This window comes from Pholcus phalangioides, unplaced genomic scaffold (assembly GCF_987345545.1).
Source record: "Pholcus phalangioides strain wild (caught in Gottingen) unplaced genomic scaffold, Ppha-v1.0 ptg000032l_1, whole genome shotgun sequence".
NCBI classification, from domain to species: domain Eukaryota; kingdom Metazoa; phylum Arthropoda; class Arachnida; order Araneae; family Pholcidae; genus Pholcus; species Pholcus phalangioides.
In genome coordinates this window covers 5,837,071-5,846,387 of record NW_028301622.1, presented here as the reverse complement: position 1 = coordinate 5,846,387, position 9,317 = coordinate 5,837,071, and the positions used below count along the sequence as shown (strand labels likewise).

General features: G+C 37.9%; 1 non-coding gene across 1 annotated transcript; it reads left to right on the top strand.

Moving 5' to 3' along the window:
* The first annotated feature begins 3,688 nt into the window (after nucleotides 1-3,688).
* On the top strand, nucleotides 3,689-3,792 carry LOC149066828 (U6 spliceosomal RNA). Its single transcript, XR_016195441.1, has one exon. It is a non-coding gene; the product is annotated as a U6 spliceosomal RNA (small nuclear RNA).
* Nucleotides 3,793-9,317: the final 5,525 nt, after the last annotated feature.

The following is a 9,317-nucleotide window of genomic DNA, read 5'->3' as shown; positions in this document are numbered from 1 at the left end:
TAGCAATTTTCTGTCAAGTTGAATATGCACAAGTTGAGAATGAAAACATTTTTCACGGGAACTTTTAGAACTTCCGTTTCCGAGAAAGAGATATTTTTAGTTTATGAAATGATCTCCTGAGGGACTTACAATAAACGGATATGCCTGAAATGTGCAAAACGGGAAAGTAAAACTGGAGCACTTCCTTCAGGTGAACGGGTTCCATTTCAAAATGTAGTCATTACGGAAAACTAAATTTCAACTGTTGTTTTGTTTCTCACTTTTTTTGTCTTTCTCTCTCTCTCAAAAGAATTAATTATTTAAGGTAAATATTTCGTTTTTAATTGCCGCGAAAACTCTAAACTCTGTTTCAACGCAAGTCGTAATACAGCGTGGGCAAAAAGTCCGTAGAAACTTTAAAAATGGATAAAAACCGGAAAAATAACCGAAATAAAAAACGATTTGCAGGGTTAGCATCGCTAGGTCACGGAAATTTTTTAAGACGGGGGGGGGGGACTCAAAAACAGCCGCTAGGTGGCGTTGGTGTGAGTGACTTCGGTGGAAATATGCAAATGAGATGGTTCCCCTCCCCCCTGTCAGCAAAATTTCGTCAGCAGCTTAGAATATTTCATATCTTCAAAAAGGGGTGGTTGGTGACGTAAGCAACCTTCAAACCCCCTCCCCCCCCCTTGTCATAAAAGTCAGCAAATCCGAATTCCCCCCCCCCCCCGATGCTGACGTAATACTTGAATAACCCCTTACACCGTGCGTCGACTTGCTGCACTCTGCCGTTGCTGCATTTGTGACTCGCCTGCAATGTGCTATTCCATGTGGTGGTCATGTGGAACACATACTGCTGTAATAAACGATTTGGAGCGTGACCTTCGAAAGTAATCACTCACGTAGGTCACGTTTGGAGGCATTGTGCTCGTTATTTGCGTATCTTTTCCTTTGACTTGTGTACGTCAGTGCCACCTATCGGCCGTTTTTTGTTATTTTCCCCCGTCTTAAAAATTCCCGTTACCTAGCTGTGCTAACTCTGCAAACCGTTTTTTTATTTAGGTCATTTTTCCTATTTTTATTCGTTTTTAAAGTTTCTACGAACTTTTTGCCCACCGTGTAGTTATTTCTACACACGTTTAAGAATGTAATTTGCGAAATTTTTATTGCTCAGCGTGCTGTCGCATACCTTATACAGGGTGGTTATGATCTAATTGACGGTACTTCACCACTCGTGTTGCCTCTTCTAATGGATTGAATCGAATGAAAATTTCTTTTCTTTCCTGAATTCATCTTCGCGTCATCCAGCTGTTAAACTTTTCTATGTATCGCGAAGAGTGACATCATTTTCAGATGAGTCGTCTTCTGGTGGCAAAAATTCCAGTGTAGGTGAGCTATTAGCCGAGTTAGGTGTGACTGTCCATGTACGGTCCCATTCAGCTCACATAAGCTCTCAGAGAAGAAGTTTGTTCCTTCTGTAGCGTTAGTAGTCCAGTGCGCTTTCCTGGTATGTGAGAGGACGTTGGTTCGATTACTCGTGGAGGCAGTTGTATTTCTTTCCAGGATTCATCTTTTCAGCCAACTGTTAAAACCTTCTTATTCTGTTTATAGTCGTTCATGGAGCTTTTTGTGGCGACAGTCGCTAAAGAAAAAAAACCTTTTAGAATATTTTCAAGTCCTTTGAGTATAAGTTGACTTCAATTTTGTGTCATCTTTCAGCAATGGATTTAGACATTTTTCCCCTTCAACAAAAACATTCAGCTTCAACGGCAACATTTTATATTACTTAACCGAAAAACGTTTATTGAATCAAATGCTCCATTTTTATTTGCGAGGAATTTAAATGGACATAAAATGGCGAGCCATCCACCCGACAATGCGACTATGTATTCTATTTACATACCAAGTTACGTTGTTGTCGTCGACGTTATCGTTTGTCCGGTTAAAACGCGGATACGATAAGTTTGCCATAAATTTGCCCCCGTTTCGGTTCTAGAAATTGCGTTCGGCCTGAGATTGATTAGGTTCTGATGTAATTAGCTTTGAGATGAACCACTCGTCCGGTTGTTTCTGCTGTCTGGAATAATCCTGTGGGGGTTTCGCGAAAAGCGGCGTGAATTGCTGCTGGCCATTAATTAATCAATTACAGTTTGGAATCTGGGATGCGCAAAGACATCGCAGTGTACGCATGAGATATACATGCATGCGGGCACAGACGTGGTAGAAGCTTTTCTAGTTAAAACCGGGTTATAGTTCCCGACATTGACTGTTTTGCATGGAATCTTCGGAAAAATAGTTGGTATTCATCGAAATCCGTTTTGATTACGGAAGATCAGTTGCTAAGAACTATATAAGACAACGAATAAAAATTTACGTCGATTCCGTTTCTCGTTCATAAGCTTTCAAGAAACATCGATGCTGTCTATTTTCTTGGAGGAAACCGATAATGATATCCATTCAAAAGGCACAGAAATGAATAAAAGACCGGTTTTGATGTACTGTATATCATGTTTATTTGTGAGTCGTCCAGTGTTGTCACAGCTCGCGCGCGTGTTGTTTTCGTCGATATTATGTTGAAGATTGCGATTTTTCTGCAACTGTCTGTGTGCAATCCTCCTTCGTCCAATCGTTATTGTATTGGCAGTGGACCTTTCCAGACAAAAGTATTGCGAAGTACCAAAGATGGCTTTTTACGGACGTCTTGTTTATGTGCGCATTTGTTACGAATACCATTGCCACCCGTAAATGCAGAGTTCTTTTCTCTTTCCTTTTTTTATTCATTTATTTATTCTTTATTGTCGTCTATGTTGGGAATAACACTCGATTACAGAAGCTCTGATTGTGGTAATGTCTCGCCTTCACCCTGCGGTGTGCTCGTTATTTACGAGCTTATTGTCTCGGCCTTCACGCCGTGCAAATTAAGCTCGGTGTTGATGCGTTTCCGGGACAACTTTAAAGAAATATATGAAAAAAAAAAAGACTGCTCATGCAGATTTTACAAGAAGGATCCTTCTGTTTATGTATTTTATTGTGAAAACTCTCGACTGTTCGCTAACCCTAACCTGCTTCCGGGTTTATTCAACTTCGAGTATGCGTTTTCGATTCAATGTCTTTCTCCCATTGACTTTTGACGAAGCACATGCTCTACCTTTTGCCAGTCTTTTTAAATAGTACAGTAGGAACCCGATTATACAAGCTTCGTTTTATTTCATAAATTGATTTCGAAAATTAGGTGACTTATGAAACGCTCTGAGTTGCGACAAACTGGTCCCTAGAACGACTACGCATGCGGTTTAAAAGTGAGCGATACTTCAACCTTTTGCTCGCGAGCACCGCGGTGCTGTTCTTCAAGTTAACGCTTGTGCCTACGTTAGTACTGGCGGTTGGAGGAGGGGCTCGTGATAACGATATAATGATGTATAATGAATATATAATTTGATATAATGATTTCCAAGAGCGAACATTTTAAACGGTAGGTATATATATCCAGTTTAATAGAAACCCCAGAAAATCACTTTCTGAGTTGGGGGTGGGGGGAGCGCACAGTGCTGTTGAAGACGGTTTTACTGCTCCCTGAAATATTTAAGAGTGATCGATCACAAAAGCCATTAAAAGACGATTTTTTAAAGCACTGCATGTAAAGTAAAAATCAAAATGGTGTGAGTTGTGGATACATTGAAGTACTTCACGCTACTTTGTATATTCATTTGTACTCGCTTCGGCAGTACATATACTAAAATTGGAGCGATACAGAGATTAGCATGGCTCCTGAGCAAGGTTGACACGCAAAATCGTGAAGTGTTCCACTGTTTTTTGGCACCATATTCACCGATATTTCGAATCCATTTTTTTTCCTGTATCCGCAACATATTTTGGCGATTTATTTGGAATTGTAGTGCCCGTTTTTCAGGGCGCAATGAAAATTGTTGTACCAGGGCAAGCTTCATTTGTTCTCAGCTACCTCGTTGGCCGTTTTGCATGTTCGGCCTTGTGGTCAAATTTTTCCCCCCCCACGAGCATTGTATAGCAATAATCTTTTTTGCATTTACGGCTTTATTTTTTCATTTAATCCCAAAATTTTGTGAAGTTCGTATTATCCTAGGTTTAGGTTACCTGATTTAGGTCCGGTCCACATTAGCTCGTATTATCGGGGGCCTACTGTATTTCTTATAATATTAATATGACTTGGTACACTTGATGCTCCAAAAAAGAGGAATCACGTAAAAAGTTATCTATATCATGAATTTATCATCTGTTTTGTCTGAGTTTTTTTTGTGACTTACCAGAAATATTTCTGAAAGGACCTTGGCTAGAAATCTAGGAACTTCTTTTTCTTCGCCAAATGAGATCCCATAGAAATCACTAGAGCAGCCAGCAGCATCTAGATTATCTATCCGTCTAGCAAGATTATGTGTTATCGGCAATGTAATTTTTCACTGCATATATCGACTTATTTCTCTAACGATCCTCTTTCCATCAATGAATTATTCAGGGCCGGTAACTCTATTTACTCGAAACTTTCGCATGAAGAGGAACGACGGCGTCAAGAGAGGAAATAGAATTTCCTAAAGAGCTCTTCTTTCGCATTCTATTATAGCAACTAATCTTGTGATCTAATTAATCTGCGTGGAAAGTTTTCTATGCAAATCGAAAGGCTAAGAGTAGTTCATAACAAATTTAAGTCACTTAATTTTTTTCATTTTTCCCATTTCAAAGATGTGAACTTTGAAGATTTCACCATGTAAATTAATTAACGTCCATGAGATATTTACGCAATAAGCGAAATTACTTTCCGAAAACAATTTTGCACAAACCACGCCATCAGCTTGAAAATGAGGAAGAGGGAAAAAAAATTAGCAATTAGAAAACCTGTCGTTGTGGCCAATCAATCAAAATAGTTGATGCAAGAACACCATGTTATGAAGGCCTAGGTATTTTAAAACTTGGTGCCTCACGAACTCGCTCGCTAATAATGAAGCCAATGAAGTGTTAATCCTCCAAATGATCTCGGCCGATGTTTAAATAACAAAAACCCATTCTGTATTATCCGTAGGGCTAGAATAAATTAGTCTTCTGAATTCATTTATCTCGGACAACGTAGCAACATTTGTTGATTATGCTTTTTTTTATCAAAGGTGTAGATCTTGAGTTTTAAATGATAACTACCTCAAAAAGTCAATTATATATGTATTTTTAATTATTTACCGGGAAGAAGAAAGACCTCATTCTTCGACGCACGAGTGGTTTCGATGAAAGTAAAAAAGTTTCTTAGAGACGTTTTCACGAAACACGTGTACATTGAAGAAATGTAAAAAATCGTCGATGCGTTATGAAAAATCTTAATGACTAATATTTCAATTCTAATGTTTACATTTTCCATTCGGGAAATTGAACAAATATAAAAAGAATGTTTTTGATTCTCTGATTTCAAACGGAGATAAATCTTTAGAAAGATCTTCGAACTATATTTAGTCGATTAAATTCATCCGACAAGTTGCGACATGGTTCGTTTATTCTCCGTTTACTCGTTTTTATATTCAGAGATAAATTCTATTGCTTATTTGCTCTTATAGGGAAGACTATATTTATATATAATGTTGTATTCCAATTTTTTTTTTTGTATCAACAACAATTTTTCAAGAGATTGTCATATCCAAAATGCGGATGTGATAATAAATTTTAATTGCGCAGTTGTCAATTATTACCAACTTTTTTTTTTTTCATGTTTCGATATAAAAGTAGTCTCTAGAATTCACGTGCAGCTTTCGTTTTGTTAAATTTACAAAAATATGGCTATTAACTTATTCGGTTCATAAATCTTTTGCTATCATTTATATGCAATTTTAATATCTACATTCTTGGCGAAAGAAATTGTTACATTGAAATTAGATTTGAAATTATTTTTTTATGTGCCATCAACGTATAGTTTTCCATTTTAACTTGTTTATTGAATTATTATTTTTTAGATTCTCATTTATTTTTATTTCTATATTTTCATTGCAATTTTTTGAGGTGTCGAAAACATCGCCTTTCTTTGAACTAATTTACTTGAGTTTTTGTGATTTCCATGAGTACCTCATGGAATTAGAAAATACTTTTAATACTGCCATTAAAAAAAAACTCGCTTTACGCTGCATTTTCGTTAAATCCCAATTTATTTTTTTTTATTTACTCTACAATTTCTCTTGATGCTCGAAATACAGTTGCGCTAAAGTACTTGTAGCAACTTGCCAATTGAAAGTTTGAAAGATTTCTCTTTTTTTGAAAAGCATTCCTCGTGACTCACATTTTTTTTCTACAATTTTCATAACATTTAAAAAAAGAAAAAAGAAATCTCTTTAGATTTTACCTAAATATATGTCGGTGCGGGACTTATTCGCAAGAATATTATCCGCAATCTTAGCGAATCGTTAAAGTAATATATATATATATATTAAAAAAAAGTCATTTTATTTTCAACCGCATAGGAGTTCAATATGGAATTCATGTCTCTTGCTTTGGCTGTAGCAGCAACATCACACAGCAGGTGCTTTCTCTCTCAGCAAAAGTATTCAATCGTTTCCAAAACTCCTTGGTATTGGAGCGGAATTTCCCCGAAATGTGGAACTTGTTATGAATTCAGGAAAAGTTCGAAGTTTTTCCTAACTTCATTTCTTGGTGGCATTAGTTCGGTGATGGTGGGGGTATCATATCGAGTGCGTGAGTTTCAACTCTTTTGAAATGATACTCTGAGAGGAAAGTTTATGTATGCTGCTTGAGCGACCGAAGTTGCTCTGTATATTGTCGGTCGTGTTCCTTTTAGAAAAAAAAGAGGTCAGCAGGTAAGGTGTTTTTTTCGTATATCTGCATGGTTAAGTTCTAAATATCGATGGTGATTTGATTACTTGTCTTACTTCGTGAATAAATAATAAGGGCGTCCATGAGGTATTTGCCACCTATAGGAACCGTTTTTCGTTGTGTTGGAAAGGCATCTGACGTTTGAAGGGAGAAGAAAAAAAAAAGAAATTTTTTTTTGTCACAGGCATGGTGAGGGGCTCCTATGATTAGTATTTTTCGCATAACTCCTGTCCGGGGACTGATTTTTTAGATATTGTATGTAATAGTGGTTCTCAAAATTTTGCCACCCGTATCAACATGCATCCGTGGCTTCCCAAAACAGTTTAAAAAAAGAACCAATTCGAAACACAGAATAGGCAATCATAAATGCCGCCAGCTCGCCTCGATACACACTTTTAGAAACTCTCGTGCTCCACAGGCTAGAACTTCGTCGACACACCCCACTCCCTTGTAGAGGTCGTCTGCAATCAATTCCTTAAATGTACTCGTGTATTTTGCTATGCAGCTACACCTTTTCTTCTTTTGGTATGCGTGTGTATTTCACCTTGAACCGTTAGATCCAGAGTGTTCTCTTTGAATGTGTCGTTTACGTACCAAGATATTTTTTTTATCTCGCATATCAAACACACCGATATTTCTAATCGATATTCTTGGAATAAGCTTGCGGAAATAATGAGATAAACTTGACATTGTGTGTTAGACAGGCACATCAGCACTGATTTGGCTGTCAAACTTTTTACATTGTCCGTCTTGACGTAGATAAACGACAACCGCTTTAAAGGAGTAAGTACATCAAAATACGCCATTATATAGATGGCATTTTCTATCCATGTTCACTGGTGTAGTCTTTCAAAGTAATTTTTGTAACTCTAGAAAATCAGCCCACTTTCATTTTCAACTCAGAAAATAGATGTCAGCAGATGGAACAAAAACCACGCTCGCCTGGGACATTCATAAATACGTGAGGGATACATACGTTCACACAACACTTTCCGGCTTGCAGAAATTTGTGAGAAACTTCTCAGAAGAATGCTTACGAGGTGTACGTGCAGTTTAGTGGGGGGTTGTTAGAATTTCAGTAGGTATATATTATATTACGATGCAGTATTAGTTTCAGTTGTATTTTATAGCAGCTATCATAATATCTGGAGAATAAGAAGCATCTGAAATACCGAGAGCAAATCGCATACATAATTCTCGCATCCAATGAGCAAATGAGTGGGTATTTTTGTATAGATGTTACGACCAACGTTTGAAGTCTATCAACTATACTTCCATTTATATGTATGTATTGAAAACAAAATTCCCGGTTACACCCCCGTCCTTCGGGGCTTTTTTTCCAACCGAGCATAACTCCGGTCTATCGCCCCGTGGGCAATTTACTGCCGATTGAGTTGCACCGAAAGCGCGTGTGGGTTAACATTCTGAGTGCGTATCTAGTGCTACCATCTATAGTTCAAATTGTAAGTGAAGTGTAATGATTGTATATTTGTGCCGTTGTGTAGACCAGACCTCTGTTGCTCTCTCTGGCGAGACTTTTTAACAGGGAGATTGGCTCGCATTCGTGCTTCAAAGTTGGGAACCGCAGAAAACCAACATCAGCCGACCACCACTGTGTCGCCGGTTGGGTTCGGACCCAGGTCCTCCCGCGATGCGAGTCCGTCACTATAGCCACTCGACCACTAGCGGCATCCTTCGGGACTGCTTCGATATCTCTGGGGTGTGAAGCGGGGTATATTCAACCTTTTAAGCACATATTGGAACGCAAGGCTGTATTTAACAAAATCCTACCCAATTTTCGCTTTTAATATTATATAGTATCGCAATTTTTTTCAAAATAGTGAAAAATCAAATTTTTAACATTTATTTGTCCAAATTCGTCAATTTCGCATTTATCGCATCTATTTTTGATGCGTAATTAACGCATGAAAATTCAATTTTACTCTTCCGAATTTCGTTGGGGAGTAAAAACACTCCTTAAAATTTTAGGTTTTTGATTTAATAGTTGTTTCTCACTGATAAAAAAGACATGACGATCTTTTTACAAAAATACCCTTTAAAATTTTAGAGAGGAATGAAATTACTCTTCAAAAGTATGTTTTCGAATAACACTGCTATCGACCGAGTTATGCCGGAAATAAAGGAGCCATCTATCGGTGTTCGCCTCAGGTTCGTTTGGGAAAAATAAAACTTATCTATGTTCTTCCACACAGGATCAAACCCACTGACCTGACGGCAGCTTCCATGGTTGCAGACCAGTATCTTAACTCTGTGCCAGCCGGGCGCTGGCTGAACCCGAGGAGTGGAACCTTGTCAGTCAGGGAACCCATCCCCCCTCCCCCCGTTGTGAGGGCCATGTTCATCTCAATACGTTCAATTAAAAAAAATTGACGAACAAATTTCGTACCAAAACAAAGGATTAATTTATTTGCATCGCAGTTATCGTTTGGGGATGTTACTATGTACTTTGGATTAAGAATTACTTAATTCGGAAATGTTCT